Consider the following 12256-nt stretch of genomic DNA (forward strand, 5'->3'; position numbering starts at 1 on the left):
GAGAGAGAGAGAGAGAGAGAGAGAGAGAGAGAGAGAATCTGAAGCAGGCTCCATGCTCAGTGCAGGGCTCAATCTCTGACTCTGAGATCATGACCTGAGCCAAAATTGAGTTGGATGCTCAACCAACTGAGCCCTTGGGGCACCCTGGGAACTCCTTGTATAGGCAACAATATGGATGGATCTCAAAAAAATTACGCTGAGTGAAAGGAGCCAGACATAAATGATTATATAGTACCAGATTCTATTTATATGATATTCTAGAAAAGGCAGAGCTATAGTGCCAAAAAGCAGACTGGGCGAGGGGTGTGGTATTCACTACACAGGAGCACAAAGGAACATTTTGTAGTTCTATATCATGCTTCTCACAGTGGTGACAGAACTTCACACTTTTGTTAAAAACTCACTGAATTGTTCACTTAAAGTGAATCTGAGTGGATTATGCTTAATAAATCTGGTAAAAGGATACCATTTAGAAGATTAATAGGCAGGCCATAGAATTGGAGAAAATATTCAGAAAACCTATCTGATCAAGGACTTGTTACCAGAATATACAAAGAGCTCCTATAAATCAATAAAAGACAAGCAACTCCATTAAAAATAGGAAAAAGACCTGAACAGATAGTTCATAAAAGAAGACGTGTGAATGCCACTGAGCACATGAAACGTTGCCTGATGGCCTGGGGCATCACCGCGATGCACATGACCCCCACTACACACCTGCTAGCATGGCTCAGTTTTAAAGCCCCACAACCACCGAACACGGAGAAGGCTGTGGCGCAGCTGGAATGCACACGCATTGCCGGTGGGAATGTGAAACAGTGCAACCACTCTGGAAAAAGTCTTGACAGTTTTTTATAAAGTTCCACATACGCCTACTCTTTGGGTAAGTCCCACTTTTAAGAATTTGTCTGCTCATCTGATCCCTCTGGAGGCCGAGCAAGATGGGCTGAGTCAATGCCAGCCTCCTATCACTACCATCATTGGTGTTAGTCAAACAAGAGGGAGAAATGAACATTAACTTCCAGCAGTAAGAAATGAACAGGGTTGGAGCTGAAGACCTCACATTGCTTGCTTTTTCCCTGTTGACCAGATGACTAGAACTATCTATGATATCTATGCAGCTTGGGGTCTTTAACTATTTATATCTAAGGATGTCTACTAATAACAAGTAATAACAAGTGTGTATGTGCTTACTTAAAATATTTTTTTTGTTATTGTTTATTTGTTTTTGAGAGAGAGAGACAGAGTGCAAGCAAGGGGAGGGGCAGAGACAGATAGAGGGAGACCGAGAATCTGAAGCAGGCTCCAGGCTCTGAGCTGACAGCACAGAGCCCGACATAGGGCTCAAGCTCATAAACTGTGAGATCATGACCTGAGCCGAAGTCGGATGCTGTCTGAGCCACCCAGGAAGCCTTGTGTTTGCTTTCTAAAAAAGTTTATTTATTTTGAGAGGGAGCATGTGTGCACGCGTGCAGGGGAGAGGCAGAGACAAAGGAATAGAGAGAACCCCAATCAGGCTTTGCTCGGGGCTCGATATTACAAACCATGAGATCATGACCTGAGCACAAACCAAGAGTCAGACGCTCAACCTACTGAACCACCCAGGTGCCCGTGTGTGCATGTGTGCGTGTGTGCATGTGTGTGTGTGTGTGTGTGTGTGTGTGTGTAAAGCCTGGCTTTTCTCAATACTTCTTTAAAGGTTCTTAAATCATTTTATATCTGGTCAAATTGAGGCTTTTTTAAAGAACCTTACTTTTAATTGGTAATAATAGTTTACAATTTGATTTTAAAAAGTCAACAGCCAGCAAACACCTGTTAATAAAGACCTTAGGTAATAATAATATAAAGAGATGAGTTTGGGGTGGAGGCGGGCGGTGGGATTGACAGGGAAGGAACAGGAAAGAATTTTCCAGTGAGATGGTAATGTACCATATTATGACAGGGATGTGGGTGACTTGGATAAAAGATTTATCAACACTTTACAGCGAATATTTGTACATTTCAATGTATGCAAATTTTCTAAAAAATAGTAATGTCAATAATAAAAGTCGAGTGGGTGAACATAGAGTGAAAATACAGAGAGCAGCACAGCTGGATGATTGTGAAGCGGGTGATGGGTATGCGGGGATCTAAATTACACTATTATGTTTACAGTGTGTATTTTTGAAGGTTTCCATAATAAAACGTGAAATAAAAGGGAGGAAAAGGATAATTACACCTGGCGGAGCTGTTGTGCACGCCTGGGAGACAACGCCGGGAAGAGGTTTGCGGGCTGGGAAGTACGTTGTGACGTGAGCTTTCTCCATCCGAGCCGCCTCCCTCTGCTCCTGGCTTCTGCCTTCTGGTTCTGCTCTCTGTGCCGCATTCCTGGTCCTCTGCGTTCGTCCTTCCTCTGTCCTTCCAGCTCCTACCGACCTCGCTGCCTCCTGGGTCGGGGCGTTGTCTTGACGCTGTGGCTTTGGGGCCAGCACCCTGCTTCCGGGAGGCCTCGGAAGGCACTGCTTCCGACCTTTCTCCTGTCTTGCTCTGTCACCTCATGTGCCCCCTGGGATGGGGCAGGCTGCTCCCGTTGGCGTTGAGTGCCGGCACCCCGTAACGGGATGGACAGGCTGCCTCTGCCCTGACATGTCTCCTCACCTGGCCTCCCTGAAAACTGTCAGATTTGAGGAGATTCTGAGCCGGGTTCCCAGCCCTGCGCCCCAGCCCGCCCTGCCCCACCCCGCCCTCCGTCGGGGTTACTGCCTCATGATTGCCGTCAGCATCTCAGCCCTTGTGCCCTGATTGTTCTTGCCACGAACCGCAGGGTGCCTGGCACTGTTCCGGAAACCTCAGGTGTTAGGGCAGGACCCACGAGATACCTACAATCTGCTCTCTCTCTTTTTCTCCCGTTCTAACCATCCATTAACTCAACAGGTATTTGCCGAGCACCCGCTGCATGCTGGGCTCTGAGTTCACACTGGTGGCCATGGGCGTGGCCTGGTGGTGGACGTGGAGTAACAGATGGTTACGGGGTGCAGTGTGACAAGGACAGCCACTGGGGAGTTAGGAGGAGCTGGGGAGGCCCAGGGAGGGGGCATCAGCCTGGGTTGGGGTGCAGGGGGTCAAGAATCGGTTCTCAGAGGAAATGCCAGCTAAGCTAAGACTCAGGGCAGAATGACAAAGAGACAGCTTGTGAAACAGCCCCAGAGTGAGACCTCAGTGTCAGGGCCTTCTGGAAACTGCAGACAGTTCTGTATTGTCAGACACTGAGAGTGAGGAGTGGGCCCGGCTGGGAGATGAGGCCATACCCAGTCGGCCTGGGCACCCCTTCCCCAGGGCACTGTGCTTCTGCCCGGATCGGGAGGACGCCATGGGACAGTGCAGGGCTGGAGTAGGATGGTGCTGAGTTGGCACCTGGGTGCTCCTCAGTCTGCTCCCCGTCCTCCTCTCACCAGCCCTCGTCCAGAGAGCCGTCAGGCTGGGCAGTGACTCAGGCCGGGCCTCCCTCATCTCACCTGTGACTTCCACCTCTGCCTCTGTGGGGCTGGGCAGCCTCCTCTGCCCCTCTGCCCTTCAGGGAGTGCTCTGGCTCTGGTCGTGGCCCTGCGTCTGGTTCCAGTCCCTGCCTGTGGCCCTGGATTCTGGGTCTAGTTGTGGCTGTGGCCCCAGCTAGGAATCTGAGTGTCCTCTGGGTGGCCATCTGGCCCTGCTTTTGTTCTGGGTGCAGCTCTGGCCCACATGGCCATCCACAGGGAGCCAGAGGTTGCCGGAAGGGGTTGGGGGAGAGCAGATTCTGACTCACGGCCTCCTCCTGGGGGGAGGGTCCGGTCCCATCCCTGAGCCAGGGTGGGGACAAGGATGGCCATGGGGCGGAGTAGACACGGAAGGAATTTACCTCACGAGACTCTAGAATCAGTTGGCATCCTTGGCTTGGAAGGAAAACACTAACAGTGTGGTTTAAGGGGTTAGAATCTGCAGTCAGGTTATGTGGAGTTCAAAACCCAGTTCTGCTACTTATGAACCTCGTGACCTTGGGCAAGTGACTTAACGTCTCTGTGTCTCAGTTTCTTCCTCTGCAACACGGGGAGAATGCAAGTACCCCCTTTGTAAGATCATGGAAGTATTGAGCGAGATACTCCGTTGTTAAGGGTTGAACAGAGTGCCTGCCGCATGGTAAATGTTCAATAAGTAATGACAATAATGCTGTTTATTAGTATTATTCTGTCCGGTCCCTCTGACAGGCCAGCGACCCTTGTTTGCCACCCACTGGGGGATTTCACAGGGATTTATTGCCTCCCTCTATGGGGATGAGAGCTGCAGACTGGGAGGGGTGACCCCCATCACCTTCAGTTTTGGGGGGAAATGTTCAGCTTTGGCAGCTGGGATGTCTTCCTAAACTATTCTCAGTCTTCGTTCCCTCATCACTAAAATGGGGACAATGGTTAGTAGTGAACTTCAGTGGTGTGGCCTGGATGGACAGTTCCGGGCTGAGTCCCAGCTCTGCTGTGTGACCATGGGCAAGTTGCTTCACCTCTCTGGGCTCCTGCTTTCTGTTTCCTCATCTGAACCATGCACCGTGTACCAGGTAGAGTTGTGAAATTAGGGATAGTCGATGTAATGTGCCTGGCAGAGAGCGCACAGTAAAATTAGTAGCAAGTATGGTCATTCTGATGATGGAGATGAGGAAGAAGCGTAGGGGTCCAGGAGAGAACTGGACGTGTGTGCATGTTCCTTGGGAGAGAGAGTTATGACCGCAGCTTCAGGATGAGAAGTGCATTCTCTTTTCCTTACCGTCTTTCTGAGAGGTTAGCACTGTCAGAACCTGAGCAGGCTCATGTTTAATCTGTGAGGACAGGATGAGGAAGGCAGGTGCTTTCCGAGGTCCTGGGAGCAGCCCAGGGCACAGGTGCACTTCCTTCTGTGCAGGTCCCGACTCTGCGGGGCTTGAGCTGATCGGCCCCTCCCCACACCATTCAGTCCGCTTTCAGGTTTTCCTCTTTCCTTCCAGCTCGCACAGTTCCGGTGGAAATGAGTTTCTAGAAATCAGACAGCAAGGAGGAAACTCAGGGGTCACCCAATCCATTGCCGAATCCAAGGCAGGTCTGTGAATCACCTTCCCAAACCCCAAACCCGCTGCAGGAGTAGATGTTATCTACTCCACTCTACTGACTCTGGTCCCTCCAGTTGCGCCGTGGGCCTGGCCCCTCCGGCCTGGCCCCTCCGGCCTGCCCTCTGGAGAAGGAGAGAGAAACTGGCCAGTGCCTGCATCCAGGTAACTCTCCCTGGTGAAGGGTGTTATTAAACCATCCCTTCTCCAGGCTAAGTAGTCCCAGCGCCCTTCACCCTTTCCTCTCCGGTTGTGTTTTCCAAGTCTTTAATTATTTTCATTGCCCTTCTCTGTGGGTTGCAGCCCTATAATCATAGAATTTCAGAGCTGGAAGGTACCTGGGAGAGGCATGGAGGAGCGCCAGGAGCAGAGGGTTAAATGCCTCACCCCAGCCAGGCCGGGGGCGGGAAGGAAGCCCAGCCATCCCCTAGACAACTCCCCTTTCCCTGCGCTTCCTCCAGCGGAGGAAAGCCCTGCTCCTTTTCCCTTAAAGTGATGCATTAAACAAAACCCTTGTCGAGTAGTTCTTGTGAGCTGTGCACTGTGTGGACACTGTCACCATTCTTACCTCCTTAATCCCTCCACAGCCCTGCCAAGGAGCTGTGATTAGTCTCATTTTGTGGGCCAGGAAACTGGCTCCAAGGGATTAAGTAACTTGCCCAGATTCACACACCAAGGAAGTTCCAGGCCTCCTCCGCCCAAACTCCCCCCGGCACGCTACACTTACCCCAACCTGGCTGCACCCACAGATGGCCAACGCCCACAGGCCCTTACGGAGGCACCCCTCTGGTGAGGAGCCCGTCAATGGCCCCGGGGGACCAGAGCTGGCAGCAATCGGCCAGTCTTTCAGAGAGAAACAGAACCTGCAGGATATATATTTACAGAAGAGATTCATTTCGAGGAAGGGGCTCATGGCATCGTGGGGACTGGGAAAGCCAAAATCCAGATGGTAGGCCAGCAAGTCGGAGACTCGGGCTAGAGCTGATGGTACAGTTTTGGGGGCAGAATTGTCTGCTTCTCTAGGAAACCTCACCTCTTACTTACTTCAGGCCTTTCAACCAATTCAATGAGGCCCAACCACATTATAGGGGATAATCTTCACTTAAAGTCAACTGGCTGTAGACATTAACCAAGTCTACAAAATCCCTTCACAGAAACACCTGGATTAGCTTGATTAAATAACTGGGGATTATAGCTTTGCCAAGGTGACATATGAAACTAATCGTCACCCCCTTCTTTATGGCTGTTTATGGGGAGCACGGGGAGAAGTCAGCCTGACCCACAGGGCCTTTGCCCCAGAGTCCTGGGCAGGTGGCCAAGCCAGGGGACTTGGGGATGGTGGATCTTTCTGTGGATCCCCTCATTTTGAAGGTGTCCTAGGACAGGGTTATGCTGCCAGACCCAGACCTCACCTCTTGCTCCTGGGGAGCACCCCCCCCCCCGCCTTGCTTCTGCTTACTTGAAAGCTACAGTTAAGGCCCAGTGTCTTTTCAGGGGGCAGAAGGCCTGGAAGGAGGAAAGGGGAGGTTCTGGGGTAGGAGGAAGGGTAAGAAGTCGATTGCTTGAGCTCTGAGGAGCAGTCGGCCAAGGCCCTTGAAGGTGGGGACAGTGTCGGATTTTCTCTGCACCCCAGGCTGGGACCATGGCTCACTGAGGGTGTGGTACGAATGTCTGTTCCTCCTCCTTGCATTTCCCTCCCAGCTGGAGGCCTGGAACAGTCTAGGCAGGGAGAAATCAGTCCTGATTTTAAAGTTGTTGTTATTGTTGCTATCTTTCTTGTTTTCCTCTTCCTTCTCCTTTCCCCCTTCTCCTCCTTCTTCAGTTTGAAAGGGGGTGGGGGAAGAGAGAGAGAGAGAGAGAGAGAGAGAGAGAGAGAGAGAGAGAGAGAGAGAGAGAGAGAATCCCAAACAGGCTCGATGCTTAGTCCAGAGGCTGACTCAGGGCTCAATGCCACGGCCCTGGGATCATGACCTGAGCTGAAATCAAGAGTGGGACACTCACCAACGGAGCCACCCAGGCGCCCCTAGAGAGTTCTTCTTAATATACAGCCTATAGCCCTCCAACTTCAGGATAAACCGCCTACTCTTAGGCTAGCAGACATGAGAAAGGGGGACTTAAGAAGTTTTCTAGTTGCTAGAAAGTTTTGGAGGCCCCACGCCCCAGCCTTCCTGCTGTGACCCGTAACTAGGACACTCCCAAAGGACAAAGATACCGCAAAGTCAAAAGAACCGCAGACTGGAAAAGAGCTGCCTCCTCGCGGGTGCCATTGTCCCTTATCTTGTTCTTTGCTGGGCTGGAGGCTCAGTTCCTCATCTCTGACTAAAACGTCTAGAAATATTTAAGTTAGACTCAAAGAAAAACTTCCTGCAGCGAGCAATCCCAAAGCATGATGTGGACGGCCGGAGGAGGCGGAGACATCTTTTTCCTCTCGAGCCTTTCAGAGGACGTTTGGAGACAGAGTCTTGCTCAGAGGCAGCAGCTCCCTCCCAACCCTGGGGTTTCAAGGAAGCCGGAGGAGTTTTCTCCTCTTAAGGGGTTTCCTCTTTCATCTGAAGGTGATTGGTGATGGAGTCAGGTGTTACCAGGCCCAGCTGTGGGTGGGTGAGGCCGCTCCACCCATGGAATCAAGGGAGGCTTCTTAGGAGGGGAGCAGCTATGAGATGCCTCATGAAAGAAGGCCGGGAGGAGGCTTGGGGTTGGCTGGTAGGTGGGCGTGGGAGAAAGGGACTCAGCAGGGGTGGCTGGGTCTGCCCCATCTGAAGAGACAGACTTCACCCCAGCTCCATAAGGGTGCTCCTCGGGAGGCCACACCGACCAGCAATTCTTCTTCCCAAACCTGCAAGGGATAGAGAAGGGGCTAAAGCCAAATTCCACCCCTCACCTGGTATAGGGAGACATGTTGCAGCAGGAAGGATTTAAGCTAGGCTAGAGGGTGAACAGGATAAGATGGGAGATGTGTGAGTGACTGTGGGGGCTCACGGGATCCCTTTCTTTCCAGGCCTTTAAAAAGGAACAGTTCCCGGGGTGTCTGGGTGGCTCAGTCATTAAGCATCTGACTTCGGCTCAGCTCATGATCTCATGGTTTGTGAGTTCGAGCCCTGTATCAGATTCTGTGCTGACGGCTCAGAGCTTGGAGCCTGCTTCAGAGTCTGTGTCTCCCCTTCTCTCTGCCCCTCCCCTCCTCATGCTGTCTCTCTGTTTCTTGGTAGTAAATATATGTTAAAAAAATTTAAAGAAATGAAGAGTCCCCTATGTGGCCAGCCCCCACTCCCGTCGCAGTGGTGGACACATCGGCCTTTGGGGGCTTTTGGCCAGTGGGCACGTGACACACAGGCCATGTAGGCATCAGGAAATGTGTTATTGTGGAACTTGGGCAACTGGGTTTGGGGTTGCGGGGGGGGGGGCCCGGGCAGGTGGGGCCGGGTGTGTTTAGGCCCTTTGGGGGCCATGGAGGGCAGAGCTGGAGTGAGGGGTGTGGAGGAGTTCTGGGAGCGATCACGCCCCATGGAGGGTCCTCAGCACCCATCCCAGGCCTCAGCACTTGGGCGGGTAGAAATCCTTGCCTCTCTGGTTCAGCCCCACTGGCTGATGGGCTTGGGGAAGTGTGTGAGGGCTGCAATCGATCCAGGAAGGACAACTGTTTCTTTGACTTCTTTCCCTGAGAATGTCTTTTCAACCCCTGGATTCTGGGGACCCCCAGGAGATTCTACTGTCCACCAGGCATTTGCAGGGAGCAGTCCCCCAAGGAAGGGAGGGGCCCGGGACCCATTGCTCGGTCGGACTGAAAAGCCAGTCCCCAGCATCGACTGAGAATTGAACCAAATAAATCTCTGTGGAGCCAGGCCAAGTGCTGCCTCGGGCTGGCCTGGGAGGTTCCCCCTGTGCACGGGGAGTGGGCAAGTGGGCATGCTCAGCCTGCTTGGAGGCACAGACCCCTCTCAGTGTGTCCTGGGCTTTCCTCCTCCGGGAAGCCCGAGCCACTTACAGATGTCTCTCATTCGCCATTGATGCCATATTCAAACAATTGAGTCACTGGCCTGTTTTCTCACCGGACTGACTGTAAGCCTCCCAACAGTGAGGTCTGGGTCTCATGTCTGTATGATCAGTCCCTGTTCAGAGCCTGGTACTGACAAGGATTTTCGAGAAATCTGTGTGAATGAGTGAATAATTGGCGACATTGGGTGGTCTGAGCTAAATGCCTGTGGCAGGGCAGACAGGGGTGTTACAGGAGTTCAGAGGAGGGGACCATCCCTGTGGGCCTGCAGGAGAGGAAAAGGCTCGTGGGAGAGATAAATTAGCCTTGTCTTCCATTGCCCTGAAATCCCTTGAACCTGTCTTCTTCCCCCAGGACAATCGAGAGCCGAGCGTGGCATTCTCCAGCCCCCGTCTTTCCTCCTTCTCCCTCCTGCAGTCAATTTATCTAATTCAATCACCCACTAATCCTCCGTGATGTGCTGGAAGCAGCTCATACTGACCTGGGAGCCAATAGTGTGCCTTTATTCCCAGAACACCTCGTGTTGGTAGCTTGAAATTGGCCAGGGTGGGAGAAACTGACAAATGCCACAGACCAGTGCTTTTTCGCCCTGGAGGAGCCAGGGCTGAAATCTGTCAGTCCACTTACCTCCCCACTACCCTCCTCCTTTCTTCCTTCCTCTTCCTTCTGTCCTTCCCAGCTCTCTTCCTTCTTTCCCTTTCTTTTCATTTATTGTATCCAATCTGCCAGCTACCTACTCACCCCTCTCACCTACCCATCCATCCATCCATCTCCATCCATCCATCCAAACATCCACCCACCAATCCACAAGTGTTTTTTGAGCATCTACTCTGTGTTGACCTGTTCCCAAGGCTCAGAGCCTTTGCCCAGACTCCTGGAAGACAGGTGCATGAATTCTAAGGAATAGCAGAGACCCACTGCCATGGTACCTCAGGTTCAGCCAGCACTGATGTTGCATCCATAACCAGAATGCTTTAGTGTTCCTCTTGTCCTCCTTGACTTCCCTGCCCTTTTCTTCATAGGCTGTTCTCACGGGGTGGGGGAGACACTATCGGGTAAGAGGGAGGGCATGTCCCCACCCAACAGACCTGTACTGCTCTTTCTCTCCCTCTCCCTCCACACCTCAAGCAAAAGCCCAGGGGAATTGGGCCTGACTTTTTGGGAAAGGGTTCTCCACCCCAGAAGGCCCAATGAGCTCCTGGCCAACTTACCAGTGAGTACAAACAAGAGGGAGCTTAGCAGGGCCTGGGAACAGAGACATCAGCTAAGAAGAAAGTCCATCATGAAGCAAGCTCTCTCCATCTCAAACCCCTCCCCTCTCACCTCTTCTTAAAACTCTGGCTGCTTTGTGAAAAGCTTGTCTCTGCTCTTGTTCCCAGGAGTTGTTATTGCAAAGGATTAGCTGTTCAGCCTAGTGAGCCAAAGGGGCAGGGCTCCCAGAACTTGACCTGGATTGTAGGCAAAGGAAGGGAAACCCACCCCCCTCCATGCAGCCCGGAACCTGCTACCCCCACCACACTCTCCTGCTGCTGTGGCCCATCCCACCCGGCCTGGGAGACGTACAACCCTTTATTTGATGGGGGTTTTGGCTTCCCAGGACCACGGCAGTGATTGCAGCCAGAGGTGACCTGATGGCGTGTCGTGGCAGGAGCTGAGTCCCCAGTGCTCCTGCAGGGGGTCAGAGATAGAACTGGAGTAATTTTTCTCACTTTGCTCCCTGAGGTCTGTCTGTATAGGATGGTCATACTCAAACAGCTCCTGTCTGAGATTCTTGGAGTTTTGCCCCTCACTGGCCTCTTTTTGGAGGGTATTGTCTGTGGCCTGGCCCAGAAAGGGCAGGCAGGTGGGTTTTTTTTTTTTTTTTTTTTTTTTTTTTTTTTTTCTGAGTCACACCGCAAAACTGCTGTGGAGACAGAGGAGAGGGAAGGAAGGGTTTGGGCCCCAGGGCCTCAGCCCTCAGCCACCTGGCCTGCCGCCTCTTGCATTCCCTTCATTACTGCTGCTCTGTCTTTTAGGTCCAAACAGGTTCTGACCTGCTCTGATAGCAGTAACATAAGGGCCAACAAATACCATATGATTTCACTCCTAGGTGGAATTTAAGAAACAAAACAAACGAGCAAAGGAAAAAAAGAGAGAGAGACAGACCAAGGAACAGACTCTTAACTAAAGAACAAACTACTGGTTCCTGGGGCGGGGGGAGGGGAGGTGCTGGAAATAGGTGATGGGGACCAAGGAGTGCACTTGTTTTGATGAGCACTGGGTGATGTACAGACTTGGTAGGCCACTCTGTTGCACACCTGAAACTAACATTACACTGCATGTTAACTACTAGAATTAAAATAAAAAACTCCATAAGAAATAACTATTAAAAACATGAAAAAAATTCCAACGGAAAAAGAAAAAGAAATAACATAAGGGCCACGTGCATCCTGTTAGGGCTGCTGGGATAGGCATGGCTTCTAGAAGTCATCTCCCATCGATGTTCAGGTGGCTCCGTGATGCCCTGGCTGAAGAAGGAACATCAGCAGCTCAAAGGCCTTGGGTTCGAATCTCAACTCTGCCACTTGACTTTGGCTAGCGAATCATCTTCTTAGAGCTTCTGTTTTCTCACCTATTAAATAGGATCACTGGGGCGCCTGGGTGGCTCAGTTGGTTAAGTGTCCAGTTTTGGCTCAGGTCGTGATCTTATGGTTTATGAGTTCGAGCCCCCACATTGGGTCCTGAGCTGACAGCTCAGAGCCCAACTTGGACCCTCTCCCCCTCTCTCTGATCCTCCCCCACTCTCTCTCTCAAAAATAAATAAACATTAAAAAAACCAGGATCATCGAACAGGTCGTGGTGGGGTTGAAATGAGCTCACATAGGCGATGTACCTGGGACAGTGCCTGGAAGCTGGCAAGTGGGGTTCAATAATCAGTGGCCACTGCACATCCTACAGTCCTGATACATCTGCACCCACATTTCCCCTTAAGGTGAGAAGCAAGTTCCCTGTCCTAGGGTGGGGAATCTCTCTGAAATCTGGCCTGGAAATTACAAGGCTATTTGGCTTGTGTGACCCCATTAATAGCCCTCTGTCCTTCAGGCCTCTGCAGACACCTCACCTTCCGCCCCAGAGGCCCCTTTGCTGGCAAAGCCTGCCCACCTGTGAGGACAGAGGCCCCCCACTTTCTCAGGAGA

The sequence above is a fragment of the Suricata suricatta genome, chromosome 11, assembly GCF_006229205.1.
Source record: "Suricata suricatta isolate VVHF042 chromosome 11, meerkat_22Aug2017_6uvM2_HiC, whole genome shotgun sequence".
In the NCBI taxonomy this organism is placed as follows: Eukaryota; Metazoa; Chordata; class Mammalia; order Carnivora; family Herpestidae; genus Suricata; species Suricata suricatta.